Source organism: Rhinoderma darwinii, chromosome 1 (genome assembly GCF_050947455.1).
Source record: "Rhinoderma darwinii isolate aRhiDar2 chromosome 1, aRhiDar2.hap1, whole genome shotgun sequence".
Taxonomy (NCBI): domain Eukaryota; kingdom Metazoa; phylum Chordata; class Amphibia; order Anura; family Rhinodermatidae; genus Rhinoderma; species Rhinoderma darwinii.
Genome location: NC_134687.1, coordinates 119,236,121 through 119,259,938, shown reverse-complemented (window position 1 = coordinate 119,259,938; position 23,818 = coordinate 119,236,121).

Genomic DNA, 23,818 nt, shown 5'->3' with positions numbered 1-23,818 from the left:
TTATTTACGGGCTGAAATTGTAAAAAACTGATTACTCCATTATTTTTTGTGTTTTGATTTTACGGCTTTCACCGTGCGGTAAAAACGACAACTTAACTTTACTCTGGCTCAATACAATTAGGCCATGTTCAGACGTGGCAGAATTTTTCCGCTGCAAATGTTGGTGCAGAATCGGGGCAACGAATCTCCACTAACATTTGCATATTTGACAGGTAATTCAGACGTTGCAGATACCACAGCGGACTTGCCACAGATTTCAGTTTTTGCATTGCAGCCTAATTTCCACACAGTTAATTTCTGCAATGTCTGAATTAAGTTCCCTAAAAATGTATAGAAAGAAATACAAAAACGGCTGCGGCAGAACTCCACACCGGACTGTCCGCAGCGGAATTGAACAGCAATTCCGCCACATCTGAATGTGCCATTAGTGATACCAAATGTATATATATTTTTTCCTATTTTATTACTTTAAAAAAAAAACTTTGTTAAAAAAAAATTGTTTTGTTTCACCACATTCTGAGAGCCATAACTTTTTTTTAGATTTTTTTTTGGTCGATTGAGCGGTGTGTGGCCTTATTTTTGCGGTACAAGCTGTAGTTTTTATCGGTAAAATTTTTTGGTACATACAACTTATTGATCACTTTTTATTAAAGCGAGAGAGCTGAGGTAACCAAAAAATAGCAATTTCGGCGTCTTAAAATTGTTATTTTTTACGGCGTTCATCGTGCCTGTGGAATAACACTATATTATAACAATTAAGACTTTTACAGGCGCAAAGATACCAATTTTGTTTACTTTTTTTATGTTTTACATTACTTTAGAGGAAAAATGGGAAAAGGTTTTTTGTTTAACTTTTAATTATATATATATATTTTTTACACTACTAAAAAATTAATTTCCTTTTTTTTTACACATTTCATTAGTCCCCCAGGGGACTTGAACCAGCGATGGTATAGTCGTCATTTTTTCAGGCTTCTGTTAAGCTCTGCTACAGACAGGGCTTAACAGAGGCAGAGTGAAGGCAGTCCTGGGGACCTTCAACAGGCCTCTAGGCTGCCATAAAAACCATCGGAACCCCATGATCGCGTTGTGGGGGCGCAGATGAGCTGTCGTAGGGGGCCGCCCCCTCTTTTTATCGTCTCAGATGCTGCAGTCACGATTGACTACAGCATTTGAGGGGTTAACAGCGATCGCTGTTCCTGGCCGTTAGTCCTGGGTGTCAGCTGTAACCCTCTGCATATGGAGCGCGCTCCAGACATCACTCCCTGCACCAGGACGTAATGGCACGTCCAGGGACGCAAAGAGGTTAATTAATCTTACTTTTTCTTTTAATCCCATAGGGGATTTTAAATGTTGATATTTATTATATAACTATAATGTATTAGAATATATTCTACCTATATGTCAGTACAATACGCTGTACTTTAAGTACACAGGCATTTGTTAGGGAATACGCTTGAAAACAGCTCCGTATTTTACATCCGTTTTTGGTTTGCCGTGTGAACATAGCCTTACACCGACGAAGTATACCAAAGCATTATATCTGCGATCTAACGATCGCACAGTCCCCTAGTGAGACTGAAAAAATAATTCATGTAAAATAAAAATTAATAAAAAGGTAAAAAACAATGGCAAAATTGCTATTTTTTCCCATACACCAAAATGGTAGCAATGAAGTCCTGCAAAAAACAAGCCCTCATATGGTGACATTGACGGAAAAATAAAAAAGTTATGGCTCTTGGAAAGCGACGATGCAAAATAAAATAATTTTAGTTCAGAAGTGTTTTTATTCTGCAAGAGTAGTAAAACATAAAAAAAACTATACGTATTTGGTATCGCCGTAATCGTACCGACCCATAGAATAAATATAATATGAAACTTTTTTTTCTATGTGCAGTTTTCCGCTGCGGACATTCCGGCTGAAAAACTGCACCACAATTTGGTGATGTTTTCAGACGGAATTCCCTGCGGCGTACAGGGTGGATACGCTGTGTGCTTTTATGGAGCGTATCCGCCCTGTGTGAATATAGTCTTAATCCTCAGGTACTGAATGTGAAGTATCCAGGCTTCTCCTGGTCGTGCCTAACCCTGCTGAGTCCATGTTAACCTGAGTGCACACGTTTCTAAACAGAAAAGAGGCATATAACAAAATACTGACATTTTGACATTTATTTACATTTTTACTTAATTTTTACTGTACTTGTTATGCTAATAATATGGGTTAGGTTAGAACAGACTGTAAAGATTTTACTGGTGCATTTACTGTATATTAATATATTTTTAATAGGACAACCTTGTGCAGAAATATTTGGACTATTGCATGCGTATGCCTACAGTTTTTAGTTGTAATATGATGTTTAACTTGCTCTGACATTAGTACTGAAATATTCACTTTATGTGTTAAACAAAACTTGTATGCTTAAGGTCAACATTACGTTTAGGAACATTGATATTGGAAGGAATAACTTTGTGGCTGTTTACAGAATAAAATAAATACTGTATGTATATAGAAAACGTAGCATTCCTTTTATTTTTATTTTTTTAATAAAAGTAATTTGACAATAAAAAACGATGTTGATACGTTAGGAACGAGTTGTGTAAGGAATTAGGGAAAATACCCTTTACAATATTCTGCATTCAAATATTGAGTTGTTATATTTAATTTAGAATGAATACTTTATCAAACTGACCTAAAGGCACTGAATAACTTAGAGGGGTTCCCCACTACCGGACAACTGATGACCTATCCATCGGATAGGTCATAAATACATGATCTGTGGGGGTCCAACACTTGGACCCCGCACCGTTAAGCCGTACGTACATGCCGGAAGCAGTTGTCTCAAGGCACGCAATAGCGGCTGATCTGCAGTACTGTAGCTCTGATCCTATACAAGTGAATAGGAGCCGTTCTGCAGCACGGCTACTATGCTATTTATGGAGCCAACTGCTTCCGGCTTCGAACATCGCACAAAGGGCAACAACATCTGGTGCCCGCAGGCCACCAGAGCGGTTGAGCGGTGCATTGTCCGGGTGTCCAGTGGATAGGTCATCAGTTGTCCGGTAGTGGAGAACCCCTTTAAGTGTCATTACCAAGGCTGACTAGATGGAGTCATACCACTTGCAAGTTTGACCCTCTAAGCACTTTTATAAAAGATAAAAACATATTCTTCTGCTCATGGAACTTGCATGCATACTGAAATGGTGCTTTCTTGTTATGGAATATTTCATGATAGACTATAACATTAGACAATCTTTTACATGTATACTGTATATTAGAGGTAGTGTGGCCTGTTAAGTAGCTTACACTAGGTATTTCTTGTATTTCAAGCCACAGCACTTTTTACAACGGGTAAAAATCCCAGTGTTGGAAGTCTTGTGGATACTTGAACTTGTTACCACTTTTTCCCGATGAAGTAAACCAAGGGGATTATACAGGCCCTCTAGACCCTTAGTTCTAAACCTGGGTACATACCCTGACTCTAGGGCAGTGATTCCTTCAAAGGGGAACCCCTGAAAATTATTCTACTCACAGGCAACCCTTACTCCCATATTATTACCTAAAAAATGCTTCGTTTAGGAAGGGGTAAAGTGCTCTACAATTCTTATCCAGTGTAATATTTCTGGCTGAGATTTGTTAATTGCTTTGCCAAGCATGTTTGAGCAGGATGAGGTCAGTTTGTCATCCGAAGTGTAAAAGGGACAGGTTGCATTGAAGTTATGTTCTGGGGAAACCTTCAATTCGGCAAAATGCTGATCTAGGGGGTCTTTGCACCGACCTTATAATAATAATAATCTTTTTCTTTGTAGTACCAACATATTCCACAGCACTTTGCAATTGGGGAAGTATTCAAAATAAACAAACAATGAGACAAAAACAGAAGTGCCTGCCCAAATAACCTCATGTTCTGCTTTTCAAAAGGTGCAACACACCTTGTGATCATAGTCTGGAGGACTAGAGGAGTAGAGGGTAATCTCCTTAGGAACATTGAGAAACATTGTTCTAGACATTGCTAGTCCTGTTCTGCGGCCCAATGCATCTAATGTGTTAAAGAGAACCTGTTAGCTGTTTTGAGATCTCAAAATTGCTGACAGAGTAATAAAAGGTTGGGGAGGGCCCTTCAAACATACCCTATGCAGAGGCGTAGCTAGGTTCTCCAGCACCCGGGGCAAAGATTCAGTTTGGCGCCCCCCCCAAACCACTTTCCCGACATCTCATTCCCCCTCGCCATGTTTTGGTTTTCTCTACCAATCGACGTGTCATTTCTTTTCCACATTTCTTTTTATGTAACTCGATCATAAAAACATTTGTACATTTTACAAGCAATATAGTTCTATACACAACACCAGAATCTTGCTCAGTATATAAATACAGCCCCAGAACCAAGCTCAGTACATATATACAGCCCCAGAACCAAGCTCAATACATATATACAGCACTAGAACAAATACAGCTCAATTTAGTGCAACCCCTGACGTATAGGTTCACACTAAATTGTTTCCAGCTCCCAGCATGGCCCGAAAAATGGTGAGGATATGCTGGGAGATCCTGCTTCCTCCTACACTGTGCATTCGCTCAAAAAATGGCGACACACAGTGTAGGAGGTTTGAACATTCAACCCCCTCTTTTCTCCTGGCACTAGCCAGGAGAAAGGAAGGGGGATTTTTTTGAGCACACTAGAGCGAGTGTGTCTTCTGCAATTTTTCAGCATAAAGCAATGAGTTTGCTTTACCACCTGCCAATGCTGCAATTTTGGGAATGCGACCAGCACATGGAAATGTTATAAATGAGAATTTAATTTATAATATTTTCTGACTTGTGAAAAAATAAAAAAAAATTAGAACAATGTGTAATCATTTATATACTAACAGTTTAACAAAAAAAATATATATTTTTCTAGCGACACATTCCCTTTAAAGAGGACCTGTCACCATGTCACCAAGTCCTAACATCTAATTTACATAGATTACCTTTAGTTCGCTCCCTTCCTATTTTTTTTTTTGTTCTGCCTCTCTCCCCTAGTTTCTGAGTACTTATACTCCATACTTTAGGTGCCTGATATGGTGATTCACTGAAGTTAACCAAAGGGGCGTGAACTACAATGTATCTCCTTGGGTGAGGCCAACTTCACTACCTCTAACGCTGGCCAATCATCACGAGGCAGGTTAGGACAAATGTGTTTGATTAGAAGTCTTCTCCCAGCGTGGTCTCACTGGGCAAGGCTTGCCATAAGCAGCCTCATGCTGATTGGAGAGCGTCAGAGGCAGTGAAAATGGCTCCACCCAGGGAGATTCACTGTAGTTCACTCCCCGTTGGCTAACTACAGTAAATTACAATATCGGGCGCCTAAAGTACGAGAATCATTACTCAGGAACGGGGGGTGCAAAACAAAAAACGCACGGGAAACGGGGAGGGAGCGGGTTAAATGTAATATATGTAAATTGGATGTTAGGACCTGGTGACAAAGCAATTCTTTGACTGATTTTCTGTCCACTTTAGCTGATCTGTTTGTATCTGTATAGTTAGATTTATGAGCAAAACTGTTTAAATAAAATATTGACATTTTTCATCTTTTATGGGTTTTGTATTTTTATAGAAGATTAACCTTTTGATAAAAGGAATTTAATCAATATTGTGAAATCTTATCATGTGCACAAATATTAGATTGGAGAGAATGAAATCTGCCAATGTAATTAAATTGGATTGGCACAGGCTTCCTCACTGGCTAGTGTCCCAGTTTCTCAAATCAGTAATTACAATTTTCAATTAGTCTTACTCTGACCTTCCTTCACAGCATCATACGCTGTAAATAACACATTATTCTACTAATCTCCATACATAGTGTTTAAGTATTTAATGTATGGTTCTTATAGTCCTGCCACCTTATATTCATACATAATAGGCATAGACAGCTTAATGGTAAATTCTACATTGTTAGACATGACATATGTAATATTTCAATTGCGCATTTAGTGCATTCGGAAAGTCTTCGAACCCTTTCACTTTTTTCACATTTTGTTATGTTGAGGCCTTGTGCTAAAATAAAAAAAAAAGTTTTTCCCCATCATTCTGCACTCAATATTCCATAAAGACAAAGTGAACACAGAATGTTACTAATCTTTGCTAATTTATTGAAAAGTAAAAACTAAAATATTGCTTTGACATAAGTATTCAGACCCTTTACTCACTACTTAGTTGATGCACCTTTGGCAGCGACAACAGCCTCCGGTCTCCTTGGGTATGATGCTACAAGGTTTGCACACCTGGATTTGGGATTTCCTGCCATTCTTCTCTGCAGATCCTCTCAAGTTCTGTCAGGTTGGGTGGGGACCATCGGTGGACAGCCATTTTCAGGTCTCTCCAGAGATATTCGATTGGGTTCAAGTCAGGGTTCTGGCTGTGCCACTCAAGGACATTTACAGAGTTATCAGTAAGATAGTTCTGTGTTGTCTTGGCTGTGTGCTTTGTGTCATTGTCTTGTTGGAAGGTGAACCTTTGACCCAGTCTTGATTATTGATCTGTAAGGGGCCCAACATTTTCTAATGGCAGGCCTGTGCATATAGTAAACATTACATTTGTACAGTTATATACTAATCTATTTATTTCTATATATCTTTGTCCAGCTTCCTTGCCTGTAAATGGAGGGGGCCAAGAAACACTACTTGCATAGTGGCCCTTTGCTATCAATGTCCGAGCCTGCAGAAGGCCTTAGACTAGGACTGCAGAGGGATATGGAGTCACCCGCGATTTGCACTGATATTGTGGCATTGCCACAACATTCACAATAACTATGTTTCCATATAAGAAAGAAAGTTCCAAGCGACCTTGCAAAAATTGATTCCTAATAACTTTTTTGCCCAAAGGACAACATTAAAGTTGTGTGAGTTGCCATAATGTAGCGATCTTGCTGGCTGGCAACACAACAAAATTATACCAAATAAAAAGTTAATCTTGAAATAAATCTCAATCCCCCCAGAAGGAATTTATTTGAAATCAAAGGCATACGGAGAGTACAGTATGACCCCATAGACTTCTATGGGTAACATACACTCCTCAACATTGAAATTGCAACACCAAGAAGAAAAAGTTTTGGAATTGTGGAAATTACAGGATCGACAGACATGTTAATAATATGCAAATGATAAAAAAATAGAAACATAATATTCCAAACATCTTGATGTATTCAGTATCTAGTATGAGCGCCACACACAGAAATATGCGCACTTACACGCCTTGGCATGCTATCAATGCGGTTATTAATGGTTGTCTGAGGAATGTTATACCACGCTGATTGCACTTGGGCACGCAAATTATAAAGATTGGCTCCTGGCAGCTCCATTTGCAATTGCTGACCAATGACGTCCCAGATGTGCTTGATGTGAGACAAGTCTGGAGAAACTGCAAGCTATGGTAGCACGTTTGGGCCATGCAGGCTGCTCACAGTAGCACAAGCAACATGCACGTTGTCCTGTTGAAAAATGGCCGTACAATGGGCTCCATGACCGAATCAATGTAGCGCTGGGCTGTTAGTGTGCCTGAAATTAAAACTAAGGGGTCTGGCTACTTTATAATATGCCACGCCACAACATAATCCCGGGAGTAGGACTGGTGTGACGTTCCCTTGTGAAGGCCTCTTCATGGCGTTGCCCATGTGGTCTTCAGACCAACCTCCGGCTATCACTGCGTCCGAGACAAAAGCGGGACTTATGGCTGAAGAGGATAGTCCTCCATTCCAGCCACCATTGCCGTCTTGCTGTGCACCATGATATCCTTTGAGAGCACTGGCGTGTGGTCAATGGAACACCTGTAGCTTGACGTCTAACTCGTGGCCCAATGTCGTGCAAACGCCTTCTGATGGTTTGTGTCGGCACTGGTTGCCGCTCTAGGCTTGGGATGTGACGTCCAATTTCACTTGCAGTACAGAATCGATCACTTTGCGCGATTCTTGCAATCATACGATCCATCCATAAAGTTCTCCTCCGCACACCTCTTGCTGTCATTCCCGATCGTTGTTGTTCTCCCAACATCCGGGACACGCAACGTTGAACAGTACTGACATCTTGGTCTAGGCCAGGTTTCTCAAGCATGCGGCCCCTGGGGCAGTCATCTGCGGCTCACGGCACACAGAGCCGCTAGTACAGGCTCTGCTCCGGGACTCTGTGGAATTCCCTGACATCGCTGTCCACAATGGACAGCGATGTCTGGGGCTTTCCCAGAGCCAGAGTCCTGTGCAGAGCGCTAGTATCGGCTCTGCTCTGGCACTCTGTGAAATTCCCTGACATCGCTGTCCATATATGGACAGTTTTGTCAGGGTCTTCCCCAGAGCGGAGTACCGAGCAGAGCGCTAGTACAGGTTCTGCTCCGGGACTCTGTGGAATTCCCTGTCATCGCTGTCCACATATGGACATCGATGTCTGGGGCTTCCCCAGAGCTGGAGTCAGGGGCTCCAACAGCAGAGGAATCCCCAGTCGGCAACGCTCCGGCTGGGGATTCCACTCCTAGAGGGAGCCCCAATGGATCTATCTACTTGGGGTGTGTGTGGCATTATCTGCAGAGGGCACTGTGGCAGCATCTGCAGAGGGCACTATGGCAGCATCTGCAGAGGGCACTGTGGCAGCATCTGCAGAGGGCAATGTGCCAGCATCTGCGGAGGGCAAAGTGGCAACATCTGCGGAGGGCACTGTGGCAGCATCTACGGAGGGCATTGTGGCAGCATCTACGGAGGGCACTGTGGCAGCATCTACAGAGGGCACTGTGGCAGCATCTACAGAGGGCACTGTGGCATTATCTACAAGTGGGTGTGTGGCAGTATCGCAGAGGACACTGTGGCATTATCTAGGGGTGTGTTGCATTATCTACAGAGGGCACTGTGGCATTATCTACAGAGGGCACTGTGGCATTATCTAAAAAAGGGCTGCCCAATCTTGTCATGTGTGTCTGCCAAACGCTGCCAACTGAGCCGCCGGACTGCATTTAGCGACACTTAAACTGGAAAAATGGATTGTTGAAAAAAGCACTTGGGGAATTCTCTCAAATTTTAAACCTAGCGGTATTATTTTAGTAATGTAGTATTAGTATTATAGTAATATAGTGTTATTGTAGTTCAAATAACGAATTGATTAACAATAATTTTGTATTGTATCAAATTTGAAAGTAATGCGTCCCGTCAACTTCCCATTTTTTCTATATGTGGCCCACTTACCCGGCCGAGTTTGAGACCCCTGGTCTAGGCAATCAACCGGAGTGATTAACCAATGTCTCTCACTTCAAGGATTCTGTCCCTCTCAGTTTGCGACAAGTGCCAATAACTGTCACGTTGACGAACAGGAGGCATCGCAGAATCATCCCACAGCACTTGATCCGATTTTTGAGGTTTCATGTGGCTAAAAAACTTTGCTTTCAATCTGGCTTTTATGTCCCTCTCACATGCCACAAATTGAGCTAGAGTAGGTGCTTGAAAATTTGATAATTTGCAGATCTTAGCGACACATGCTACTTCCTCGATTTGCATAATTTTATGGCTTGCCCTTCTTCGTGTTGCAATTTCAATGTTGAGAAGTATATATATCATAGCTCTGTACAAATCAGAGCTTGTGCAGTGCTGAAATATGTCATGTGTTTTGAGTCCTTAAAGGGGTTTTTCCGGGATTTTAGTATTAATGGCCTATTCCTAGGATAGGCCATAACTATTTGATTAATGTAGTTCTCATTGCCATCAATCAGCAGAATGAAGGGACTGTGGTGCTGCAGCTTGAATGGGACTGAGCTGCATTACTTAGGCACAGCCACAACTGTATGTATGAAGAAGATGCAGCGGTACCTTCATTCTGTAGATTGGTGGAGGTCCCCGTATTTTAAGGTTAGGCCATCCATATTGACATCTTAGAAACCCTTTTTTGCCTCCTGTACAAACCTTATTTTTCAGCATTTTGAAATGCTTGTAAAAAACTTAATTTCAAGCATTTTTAGTAGTATTTGTTTTACAAGCATTTTTTGCGATGTTTTTTACTTTGAAACATTTGTAAAAAATTCAGAAGTTTTTCCTGTCCTATAAAGAAGCCTATAGGAAAAACACCAGAAAAAATGCCATATACTAAGCATGCTGCGTTTTGAAGAAAAAGCCACTGGCCACAAAAACTCCACAGAAATGCCACAAACCAAAATGTTTGTATGTAGTGTTTTCTATATTTCACTATCAATTTTAAAGTAGCAGTTGGTCACAGCGTTTTTGACCGGAAAACGTAACGAAGAACAAAGCAAATCGCTACGTGTGAATCCAGCCTTAGAGTAGGAACACACACAGCGTGTCTAGGGCGAATAAGCTGCGTCAAGCTGCACAGTGTATCCGCCCTGAGCACCACAGGGAATGCCATCTGAAAAACTGCACGACGTCTGAAAGCAGCGCCGGAAAAAAAAAAAAAAGTTCATTCTTACCCCTCCCTCTCTTTTGTGCATAGTAGACCTCCTGGGATGACATTGCAGGCCATGTGACACATGGGATAAAACATCATCCCAGGAGGCCGGACTGGAGAAAGCAGCGATGAACTCTGGGTAAGTGTAACTTTTTTTTCTTCTTACATTTGCAATTTTTGCACTGGAATCGCTGTGATTCCGCAAAAAATTCCGCACAACACACCACTTTGTTGCGGGTTTAAGCACCCCATTGAATTCAATGGGGAAAACCTGCAGCACAAGAGTACGATTCCGCATAATTAATTGACATGCTGCAGCTAAAAGAACCGCACCGCAGGTCAATTTGAGTGTGTTTTTTTCTGTGGATTTTTTCCACTGTGTGGGGATAGCATTTCTTGAAATCTCACCCACACTGCTGCCACTGTAATATGCTGCGGATTTTCCACAATGAAATCCGTTGCGGAAAATCCGCAATGTTTATGCCTAATGTGTTCCTACCCTCAATGTGATTTTTTTTTGTGTAAAACCTTTTGCATTTTTTTACCTTTTTTTCTGTGTACTCAAGAAAGATTTGTAGTTTTTCATTTTGATGCCTATTTGGTTATGTATATTTACAATAAAACAATTTTGTCTTTTCTATCATGGCAAAATGGCCAGTTGTCTCCAGATTTTTTAATTTGTGATAATTGTATACTCATAACATGTATACAAACGAATCAATATTTGCTACAACCAACTGTTATGTTAAAAATGTAAATAAAGGGGGCGTGGCTTGGATGCCGAACAGAGCGGTCGCATCTCCTTGAGCTCCGCGCTGAGATCTCCAAGCGACGACCATAGCAACAAGGAATACTTACCGGATCATTACCGGAACACCAGATTGCTAACCTCGGAAAGGAAGCATCATGATGACCTGGACAAAATCTTTAAAAACGGGACCCAAGCGCCTCACGGACTTCTTCTCCGCAAGGGAGAACAAAAATGGCGGCGACGCGACTGCCTCTGCTGGGATCCCGCTTGTCTGTCCCTCCTCGCCTGAGGGAGAAGGGGAGGAAGAGGTCTCCAGGACATCACAGGAGGGTGAGTGCATGCCCCGGGGGGAAGGAGAAGAAGAATCGCCAGCCATAGCGGATATAGGGAAGAGACGCTCTGCTGTAACATCAGCCATTCCCATACCTAAAATGGCGTCCGCCCCTCGTGCCTCAAGGGGATCTCCCCTCCCCAGCCCTGCAGGTCTCATAGCAGCCCACAGCCTGGGGACAGAAGATTTATTTGCACAACCTGGAGCTATAGAAGATATCCCTTCCTCTAACCAAGCTGCTTCAGAGGCCTTTATTAAAAATGTGATATTAGCCCTGAGGGGGTCCTTTCAGAGTGATCTTTTAAGATTCTCCACAAAGCTCTCTAACGCCATTGACGGCCTGGGAGAGAGGGTAGATCACGTGGAGGTTAAAATGAGTGAACTCACTAATGCTCATAATGAGGTGGTAGATGCTCACGTATCCCTGGAAGAAGAAATGCAAAGTCTGAAACACAAATTGGCAGACTTGGAAGATCGCAATAGAAGAAATAATGTTAAATTTAGAGGAATTCCTGAGTCTGTTCAACCTAACGACCTCACTGCATATTTGCAGCAACTTATAAAAGAAGTGATACCTTCCTCCAAACCAGAGGATCTCATTATTGATAGAGCTCATAGGCTCCCGAAACCTAAATCTATTCCTAATGATCTGCCGAGAGATGTGATAGCAAGGATCCATTTTTTCCACACTAAAGATTCTCTGATGTCCGCCACCAGACGACTGCCTGCTCTACCTACTCCCTATGAGAAGATTCATGTTTACGCGGATTTGTCCCAAATGACATTACAAGCGAGGAGGAAATTTCTACCTATTACGCTGGCTCTGAGGAAGAACGACGTGGGATACAGATGGGGATTTCCTACCAAATTACTAGTGTACAAGAATGGCGTCCTGCACACCATGGTGGATGTAGAAGGAGGATCAGCCCTACTTCGCAAATGGGGACTTACACCTATATCACCTGCTGTGGTCCCTGCTAAGAGGTCCCCAAAGAGACTTTCGCAGGAATGGTTTGAGAATTCTCGAACCTGATGTCTTTCCGGAGTATTTGGGCTAAAATGGAGATCGAGATGGTGTCCAAGAGACTCTTTCCCCCATTGGTCTTAGGCGACTCGCAGCCAAGTTGTCTGGCGGAGTCACCTTTCTCACTAAATAATGTTATTCGTTTTACAGTTTTTCAGTTTCACCTTCCTTTCCCTGTCCTTTTCCCTTGAAATTGCTTATACAAGAATACTGTTATTTGTGTCCAACATGATGTGGGTATGTAACGGCAAATATCTAATACTGTTTTGGATTTATAGAGAGGAATGTATATGTACAGATTATGGCGGTTAAATTTATGTCATTGAATGCCAGAGGGCTTAACTCTCCCTTTAAGAGAGCTTCAGTATGGAGAGATGTTTTAGCTTCTAATACCGACATTGTATGCTTACAAGAAATGCATTTTGCCAAGGACCATAGTCCCAAATTCACCCACCATAGATTCCCGATAACATATACATCCAATGCTGACAAAAAAAAGGCGGGAGTGCTGATAACCTTTAAAGATACAGTGTCCTTTCAACTGCAATCCTCGGTTGTTGATGAACGGGGGAGATCTTTAATTTTGGTGGGTCTGCTCAACAATTGCCAAGTCACCATTGCTAGCATATATGCACCAAACTCGTCCCAAATACGCTTCCTCAACAAAACTATGCGTAAAATCAGGAAGGTAATGAAAGGGAAGCTTATAATTTGTGGAGATTTCAACCTAATCCCGAATGCTGAATGGGACTCAACTAATCAGGGTAGAAGCTCTCCCCTGACTCTTTCACCATGGTTACTCAAAGAGGATTTATACGACACGTTTCGTTGTATGAACTCCTCTTCTAGAGAATTCACCTTCTATTCCACAAGACATCGGTCTTTCTCCAGAATAGACCTATTTTTGGTGGATAGATCTTCTATATCGGAAATTAAAACTTCTGAGATAGGACAAATAACATGGTCAGATCACGCTCCCACATATCTCCTTCTCTCTTTAAGTTCTGCTCCCTCTCCTAGATATTCATGGCGGATAAAAATTTTCTTATTAACCTTCCTAAGTACAGAGAGAGCATTTCCTCCCAATTGCGGGAATACTTCCCCTTAAACGGAGCCCCAGACCTAAGTCCATTCACACTATGGAACGCACATAAAGCGGTTATGAGGGGGTTCTTGATACAACAAGGGGCAAGATATAAAAAATTGAAAGCAGCAGCTTTGACATCTCTGCTGGAGGAAATGCGGTCTGTGGAAATGGAACTCCAACAAAATAAGACATCCGCCCTACATGACAAACTCATGTCTCTTAGACGAAATTTGAAAGCTCTCCTCATAGACGAATTTGACAAAAAAACTGCAGCCCTAAAGTTGAATTATTATACTTCCTATAATAAAACTAGTAAACTAATGGCGAGAAGAATGAAACAGCGTCAACTCAAAACTAAAACTACGCATCTAGATTCATTGGTTGACGGATCAAAAATTATCAACCCCCAAACAATAGCGGATCAATTTAGCGACTATTACTCTAAATTATATAATTTGAGGTCAGATCCCCACACTAAACAACCACTAGATAAGAATATCCAAGCTTTTTTAGACTCGGTTCAACTACCTTCCTTGTCTCAAGAACAACTATCAAGTTTAAATGCCCCTATATCTCCTATAGAGGTATTCAAAATAATACATTTATCTAAAGCCAATAAATCCCCTGGCCCAGACGGGTTTTCTAACGAATACTACAGAACTTTTGGGCATATTCTGACTCCTCATCTAACCGAAGTTTTCAACAAAGCAATGACAGAGGGAAGTATGCCCCAGGAAATGTTAGAAGCCACGATCCCGAAACCAGGGAAGTCTCCTACAACACCGGCCAACTTTAGACCCATCTCCCTTCTTAACTGTGATACTAAGCTATATGCTAAACTCTTAGCCACCAGATTAAAAGATATCCTGCCCACACTAGTACATTCGGATCAAGTTGGGTTCACAAAAGGGAGACAAGCTCCTGACGGGACTAGAAGGATAATTAATCTCATAACTAGGGTGGGACAGTCTCGGACGCCTTCTCTCCTCCTTCCCTGGACGCAGAGAAGGCATTCGATAGAATACACTGGGGGTTTGCATTTTCGACCTTGACAAAGTTTGGATTTGCAGGGAACATATTTAAAGCTATACAAGCGCTATATACCAAACCTACGGCTAAAGTCCTTTCGAATGGGTTCCTGTCCACCCCCTTCCATATTACCAATGGCACTAGGCAGGGATGCCCATTATCCCCCTTATTGTTTACACTGGTTATGGAACCACTGGCAGAGTCTATACGATCTAACCTCCAAATCCGAGGCATTCCAGTGGGACTCCGCCAACATAAAATTGGCTTATTCGCGGATGATATTATTATGACTATTACTGATCCTTTGTCTTCTCTGAGAGAAATCTCACAAATTATTGCTAAGTTTGGATTGGTATCTTACTATAAAGTGAATGCATCTAAAAATGTAAATAAATATTGTTTAAAAAAAAATTGTGAATGAAAACTCAAAATTATTAGATCATATTTAAACAGAGTGGTAAAAGAGCCATGTAAAGAAACAAATGTACAACGCAGACACAAAGGACCGTATATTCATACACGTGTGGCAAATATAAAATGTATCGAAAATTATAGGCTCTAGTACTGCATAATATATTCATGAACTCGGCTGAACCTGCATAGGTCTGTCTTGTCATTGTAAGGGTATGTGCACACACACTAATTACGTCCGTAATTGACGGACGTATTTCGGCCGCAAGTACAGAACCGAACTCAGTGCAGGGAGCCGGGCTCCTAGCATCATACTTATGTACGATGCTAGGAGTCCCTGCCTCGCTGCCGGACAACTGTCCCGTACTGTAAACATGATTACAGTACGGGACAGTTGTCCGGCAGCGAGGCAGGGACTCCTAGCATTGTACATAACTATGATGCTAGGAGCCCGGCTCCCTGCACTGTGTTCGGTCCGGTACTTGCGGCCGAAATACGTCCGTCAATTACGGACGTAATTAGTGTGTGTGCACATACCCTAAGGCCCCATGCACACGACCGTATTTTCATCTATCCCGAAATACTGTCCGTAAATACAGTCCGTACTGTATCCGTATTCCATCCGTATATATACGGGTCCGTAAAAAAAAAAGAGGGAGTATGCATATTATGTCACCAGCATGTTGCATAGCAACGCTTCCGTAAATACGGACGGTATACGGATGCACATCAGTAGTCGTCCGTATTTACGGAAGCTCCCATAGACTTCTATGGGAGAGTCCTTGCCGTAATTACTGACAAGAATAGGACAGGTTCTATAATATTTTCAGCATGGACACCCATCAGCAAAAATACTGAAAGGTGTCTGTGGCCAATAGAAATGGATGGGTCCGTAATTATAGTCAGTAACTACTGTCCGTAATTACTGATGAAAAATACGGTCGTGTGCATGGAGCCCCAGGGTCAGTTCACACTGAGTTTTTTGGCGCTGATTTTGATGCGAAACCACTTTGGAATCAATGCCAAAAACCGGCTCAAATCAACCCCCATTGATTTCAATCAGAGGCAGAGGCAGAAAAAAAAAGCAGCATGCTAATTCTTAAAGCAGTTTCCGCCTCTGACCTCACATTGAAGTCAATGGGAGGCATAAAAATCCTGCGGCGCTTGTTTCTGAGCATTTTTTGCAGCATTCTTTGCCCAAGGTCCTTGCTTTAGATTTAACACCCACAGGAAATAAAAGCAAAAAACATGGAAAAATAAGCTTTAACCTGTTCGCACACCACAACGTACTATTGCGTAGTAATGCGGGGGGTGATGTTTGGAGCGGACTCACCCGCTGAGCCCGCTCCATGTGCAGTGGGTGTTAGCTGTGTTTTTTGACAGCCCATCGCCCACCCGTGATGCCGTCACAGGTTGACGATGGTTGGCATGGCAGCCTGGTGTGCCATCTTTGTACTCCTATTAAGCGCTACTTCCGGCAGGGCTTAATAGAAGCCTGTTAGAAACACGATATACTACCATACATTAGTATTGCAGTATATAGTGCTAGTGATCCGACTAGTAAAAATTACTAATATAAAGTTTTTTTTATGTACAATAAAAACACTACTACATTTTCCCCCTAAAGCATTGTAAAAAAAATAATAATAAACAAACTTGGTTTGTCTGAATTATTGCAATATATAATATATTATTTAACACACTTGGTAAATGCTGTAAAAATAGAAGTAAAACGTCAGAATGGCTGTTTTTTGGTCACCTCATCTCCCACAAAAAATGGAATAAAAAGTGATCAAATACTTGCATGTACGCCAAAATAGTACCGTCCTGACAAAAATAAGCCCTCATACCACTTGATGGAAGTTAAGGCTCTCAGAATTTGGTGACACAAAATAATTGTTATTTTTTATAGTTAGTTCTTTCCTTGTAAAAGTAGTAAAATATAAGAAAAACTATACAAATTTGGTATCACCGCAATCGGATTGACCCACAGAATAAAGTTAACATGTCGTTTTAATTGCACGATGAATGCCGTAAAAACGAAGCGCAAAAAACAATGGAGAAAGCTCAGTTTTTTTCAAGCACCACCCCACAAAGAACTTTTGTCCCGTTTCCTAATTCATTACATGGTACAAAAAATAGTACATCTCGTCCCACAAAAATCAAACCCTCATACGGCTATGTCGACGAAAAAATAAAAAAGTTATTGCTTTTTTTGAAGGTCGGGATGAAAAAATGAAAATGTGAAAAATGGCTGCGATGGGAAGGGCTTAAAGAATGCTTCACATTTTAACCTTGTTTAAAGCAAAAAGATATGACGACAAAACAGTAAATCTTTATAGGAAAAAGTCTGAACCGCCAGCTCTGCCCCCTCCTGATTCTTTTGCGTTATTTCCCACCGTTTTTTTGTATGTATATAACAACTCATCTCTTAGCCACTCACATATGGTACTCCTACCCTGAAAAAGGTACTATTCCAGTCCTGAAACTAGTCTGATGTATGTACCATGCTACAGTATGCTTTTAAGATTTAAGAATATAAAAAAAAACTATTTACTTATACCTTCTGCCTGACTTGGACTTCTCTGACAGAAGCACCCCTGAAAAATCCCATTGTTAAATTCTACAATTAATTCCATTATTTAACAGCCAAGGTACCTGCCATACCTAACTCCTGGAGGGATGGATGGCAGCAGCTGATACTCCGACATGCATTTATAGGTGTTGTGCTCTTAGCACAACACCACAAGGTGAGCAGTACTAACTTACTTACAAACACTTTTTAATCGAGTGACACTAAGAAGCACTGTTTTCAATTTTTTTTTTAGCTATTGACTACTACTTTGCAGAAAAAATGGGAGTTACATCCAAAACAATTAGGCCTCATGCTCACTTCCGTCGGCCGTTGAACAGCGGCTAATGACGGTTCTGTGAATCACGGACCGCACATGGATGGCTTCCGTGTGCAGTCCGTTGTTTCACGGACCAAATCAATGCAAAGGCCAAAACTGTTCCGTCAAAAACGGGCAGGACTAGGACCTGCCCTATTTTTAACGGAATGGCCGCACGGTTCAGTTAAAACAACGGAAGTGTGCTTGGCCTCATTGAAATGAATGTGTCAGGGTGCTATCAGTTAAAACAACGGATAACACCCTGACGAAAAAAACTGAAGTGGGCATGAAGCCTAAGGACTCATGCACACGGCATTTGTATATAATTTGTATAGCACCATCATCCCATATGAAAACATTAAACAAAAATATATACATTTTATTTACAATATGCTGTATTGTAGGTGAGAGAAACTTGCACTCACATCATCATACAATGAAGCTCTAATTAAAATGATCAAAAATGATGAATTTTCATTAAATACACTAAATATGTTCTCTTTAAATAATTGAGGATGAGCAGAAGTGAATGTATATATTAGTCTCCGGTCCCATCTGCGAGTGTGCAGATATGCTCATAGGGAAATGCGCACTGTGCACCCATAGCGCATCTTCATAGCAACTAATTGTTCCCATAGAAACAAGAACTGACTACCTGATTCTGCTGAAGAAGAGCTGAACTGACAGAGCTTTTCAGGCCTGCCATGCTGTACATAACAAAATGCCAGTGTCCGGGACACCAGGGAAAACGTGCAAATATGTGGAATTTCATAGTCAGTTCTGTCACTAAAAAAATCATGTGTCTAGTGACCTTGGCAATGATTAAAGCATGGCTGGCAATAAGAGGTCATATGTTTTGTCACTAAGGTCATAAGCATATCAGGACTATTTAATAATATGAAGCAGTGTACTGACATATGCTATATCACAATAATCCCACTTAGATTACAGCAGCCATTTCATATATGCATATTGTATCCATGTCTAAGGCTTTGTTCACACTGGTGTTTTCTCGTTAGAGAAACAAGATTTGTGACAGCAAGAATATTACCGTCTCTAGCACTATTCGTGCTGTCAAAAGTACTGGAACCCCTGATAGAAACCTCATTATAAGCCAATGGATTCATTGGGATCCGTTCAAAAACACATCCATCATAGCTGGCAAGGCTCCGCTATGAAGACCACCCTTTTTCATATACACTATTAGGGTATATGGACATCATAGACAAGGGTTTTGCGCTATAGAGCCCCGACTATGGGCCAAAACTTATACGGGGCACTTGATTGATGAAATTTACCTCATAGAGACATGTTTCAAATGTATCAAAATAGCCTCAAGGCTATGATCATACACTTTACTGCACAGCATTGGGAGTACTTCCTATAGACGTGGCATGTGCCCTCTACGGTACATATACCACATGTAGAGAACCTAGGTTATAGAGGATATGTATAAAGGAAGGTTATTTTAGGTGTTAGCCATATGCTATAGTGGGAACATGTTTATGTATATTACAATGTTCAATACATTGCAAACAGTCATGTTAAAGTTGTACAATATATAATGACAGACCATATTAATACCATTCTGCTGTTTTGGTGTTAAGCCGCTAAAAGATTTTTTAGAAGTCATTGTTAGACAAACATATCAGCTTGGTCTACAGAGAATACCCATGTCAATTCCTTTGTAGTGTCGCTTGTGGCTCTACAGAGCATTTATGATAATCCCTAATGGAAAATATTATGTCAGTGTTAAAATACCGCTGTCTACTCATCCCTATCTCTGACTACACATAATCATTTATAGATGTCAGAAAGTTACTACATTATAAAGCTATACAATTAAGACATCTTGCAAAAAAATTCTATAGAGCGAATCCTTGACATTTGTTTTACCAATGATTTGACAAAATAGACGTGAAAATAAGTTTCTCCCCGATTCTTAAACTGACAAATCATAATAGTAAAAGGAATGACCAACAGTGACCCCTGTCAAGCTCCAAGATATTCTTTTTCTGTGCTGTGCAGTGTAGAAATATTGGTGACTGCGGTGTGAAAATGGTTAAAGAGTATGGAGAGAGAGACCAACAGCATGTCACAGTACTAAAAAATAGTTTTGTACAAATAAGGGATATATCCGGTGCATGCCGTGTCGAGTCGTAGCCAATTTAACTCCGATGCGAGTACGGAAAATAGATAGACCGCAGCACACGTTTTTGCAAAGTATCAAAAGCATTCCACCATAATAAGCAGCGACGTTTCGACCCCAGTGTGAGTCTTCCTCAGCTTGAGAAAAACTCACAAAGGGGTCGAAACTTGCTGCTTATTATGGTGGAATAAAATAGATAAAGAGTGTTATTCTTAGGCCCTGTTCACACTGATTAGTCGACTACACTATTGTTTCCACGAAAAAAACCGGTAAGTTACAGGAACAAACAGATTACGTTCATTGGTTCCTCCGACGGAGAGGTCGAACGGAACCCAGGAACGGAAGCCCAACGCTGATGCGAACAGGTCCTAAGTAAAATTTGTATTGCAGTGGTTGCAATATCTCAGTCACACATTTTAAAAAGATCTGAGAGACCATGAACATAATTATCTTCTATAAATAAACTGCTACATTTCTCAGATTCCGACTTTGTGTTCAAAAGTAAACAACTGTTACTGTTTCTGGGGAAACCAGAAGACTGACCTGAATGTGACACTATCAAGATCATTTCGTCTGGAGTGTTCTGCCGGTTAATTGAGACAGAGTGTTCAGCACAAGCTTAGGGCCTATCACGATAAACTGTTTTTTATGGATTCATTCTAATAGTTAGGAGATGTCATTGCAAATTTATATTTATTATACATTGGGGGATGCTGTTTGCAGGTAAAACGAATTACACATTTGTCCTTATTCAGTACAGGCTTGGCATCTTGAGTAAAGCCTGCCAATTGTTGCTAGCAACCGCATGAACTATGTGAGAGGCATAAGCAATTTCCTTGTCCCTGGAGAATATAAAAAAGGATCAGAGATTTCATGTGTCAAGTTGTAAAAAATAAATGTGGAAGATATTGAACGTTAAGTATTCTTTGGTCTTGTATCTTTTCCAAATGTTAGAAATGTTCTAAAATGATTTACAAGCAGTTTAATATATATTAGTCTTTTTAATACATAAACAGAGCAAAGTTGAGATTTATAGACTATGTGAAACAAATTATTCATCAAGCAGAAGTGAGATCTGGTATATAGAAACTGTATAAAACACATGACACAGGGGCGTATTATGGCACCCTAGCAGTATAAGGGGCCTCCCTATGCCACTAATTTAATAAGGAGGCATAATCCGACAGAAAAAAAGAGTAGCATGCTCTATTGGAGGCACCATATGAGGTTATACGGCTCCATAGTACAGGCTTGGCGCTCACTGTTCTGTTGTGTGCATGGACCCTAACATAGGTCCTCAATGTAACGCTAATAATGACCAACAGGAAAGGTCGTACTGAAAATTAGACATGCCAGTAATTTAATCGCTCTGATTCCTAGGAGCATACTGTACCGAATTTGACATTTTTCCTGCAAATGTTACTGCACAACTGCTACTTATTTGCTCGATTTAACAATTTTGGAAAAAAAATTATGTGAAATGTGGCATGTACAAATATACAGTATGTTCAATATTTAGTAACATCCCAATGGGATGAATCCCAGCCTGCAAAGGTTTTTCATAGCCAACTGACAGTTTTATATGCATGCTAATAGCTGATCAAACACAACATTAATATTTAACCGAAGAAGATAAAATGAAAGAATTATAATTATGTACATGTTACTAATATTAATGTTGGCTATTAGTTCATCAAGAGTCGGCTAAAGGTTAATCAAGGGAGTTGTTTGAAGTCATGAAACACATGGTGTTACCTCACTATACGAGTCAGTGCCAAATGCTGTAGTCTTTTTCAGGTGAGTAAAAAAATGGATGGCAAGCTTTAGTCTTAAATACCCCGCTGCCATTGATCTGTTTACAGTCTGGAAGTGATGACCATAGTGTTATTTATTGCTACTTCACTCTTTACCTTAGGCAGTGGAGCAGTTGAGAAACATTAGTATGGAATACTTTAAATTAGTAGCTCATTAGCCACTTTGGTGAGTTTCTGTGAATTGGTTAAGCCGGAATCCAGATAGTAGGAGTTTAAATAAGGAATTAGCAGTTTATAGTGTATAAGTTTTTCAAGCCGGTTGGGTGCATTAATAAGACGGTAGCTGAAGAGTGCTAAGGAGTGAGATGGTTTACTGAATATTAGTGTGATAATCACGTTTGAAAGAGGATGAGGAGTTAATTAATCAGAACTGGGAGGATAACGGTCCGTGATTAGGGACACAGCCAGCCGCGGAAAGCCACCAGTTGTAGGCCGGGCTCCCATTCTGAAATAAAAAAAGGACATGTCCTATTTTTGGTGCAGGCTTTCTACGGCCCGGAGACCTTCCTGTAAATGTAAGGGTAGGTTTTCTTGCCAATAGAAGTGAGTGGTTACGGACCGTGATTACAGGCGAATTTTACGGTCGTGTGCATGGGGCCTCAGAGATGAGATGAGAGGTTATGTGATCAAGAAGGCAGGTGGTGGGGTGGGTGAGAATTAGAATTAAGGGAGTGAAATTTATTATGGGAGATGTCAGAGGAAGGATTAGAGCAGACATCCTTGATTGTGCTTTAAAACTATTTCTGATCCGTTAAATGTATTTATTAAAATATATTCCCAGGTCTTCAGAGGAAATACAGGGGGTGGGTTGTGGAGGTTGAGGTAGGTATTTAAAAGTACTGAATAGTTGCTAAGAATTGCAGCATTGAAATGATATGAGAGAGAAATAATACAGCTTAGATAGAGCATTTCTTTGGTTAAGAAGAGCATGCTATTATATCATAAAGTCATCTCTGATTTTACTTTTTCTCCAATGCCGTTCAGCAGGTCTAAAAACTCACTGTAGGTTTTTTCACATTGCGTATAACTCCTACGAAGTGCCAAATGTATCCAACTGTATAGCATACAGTGAGATACGTTGCCCGGGGACTCCAGCCCTGGGGAAACACCATATATAGACAGTGACTTCAAGAGCTTCCCCAAGGCTGGAGTCCCTGGGCAGAGTATCAGCTAGTGCTCTGCCTGGGGATTCTGTCGCTGTAGAAGCTCCCGACGTCACTGTCTATATATACCGCGTTCCAAATTATTATGCAAATGTTATTTTTTGCTGATTTTCCTAAATAGTCGATGCAAATGACAGTCAGTATAATCTTCAAGCCATCAACCGTTGGAGAATAATGCAAATGTTATTGAACAAATCTCCTAATGATAACAGATTTTTTTTTAGAAGTAAAAAACTCAAAATGCACTATTTAAAATTATTATGCACAACAGAGATCAAAACATTTTAAAGGTTGTAAAGAGAACTAAAATGGTAATTAGTTGAATTTGCAGCATCAGGAGGTCATATTTACAGAAATCAAAAGCTCTTTCAATCAAAAAAAACTTAGCAGGCCAAGCTACATGTTAACATAGGACCCCTTCTTTGATATCACCTTCACAATTCTTGCATCCATTGAATTTGTGAGTATTTGGACAGTTTCTGCTTGAATATCTTTGCAGGATGTCAGAATAGCCTCCCAGAGCTTCTGTTTTGATGTGAACTGCCTCCCACCCTCATAGATATTTTGCTTGAGGATGCTCCAAAGTTTCTCAATAGGGTTGAGGTCAGGGAAACATGGGGGCCACACCATGAGTTTCTCTCCTTTTATGCCCATAGCAGCCAATGACACAGAGGTATTCTTTGCAGCATGAGATGGTGCATTGTCATGCATGAAGATAATTTTGCTACGGAAAGCACGGTTCTTCTTTTTGTACCACG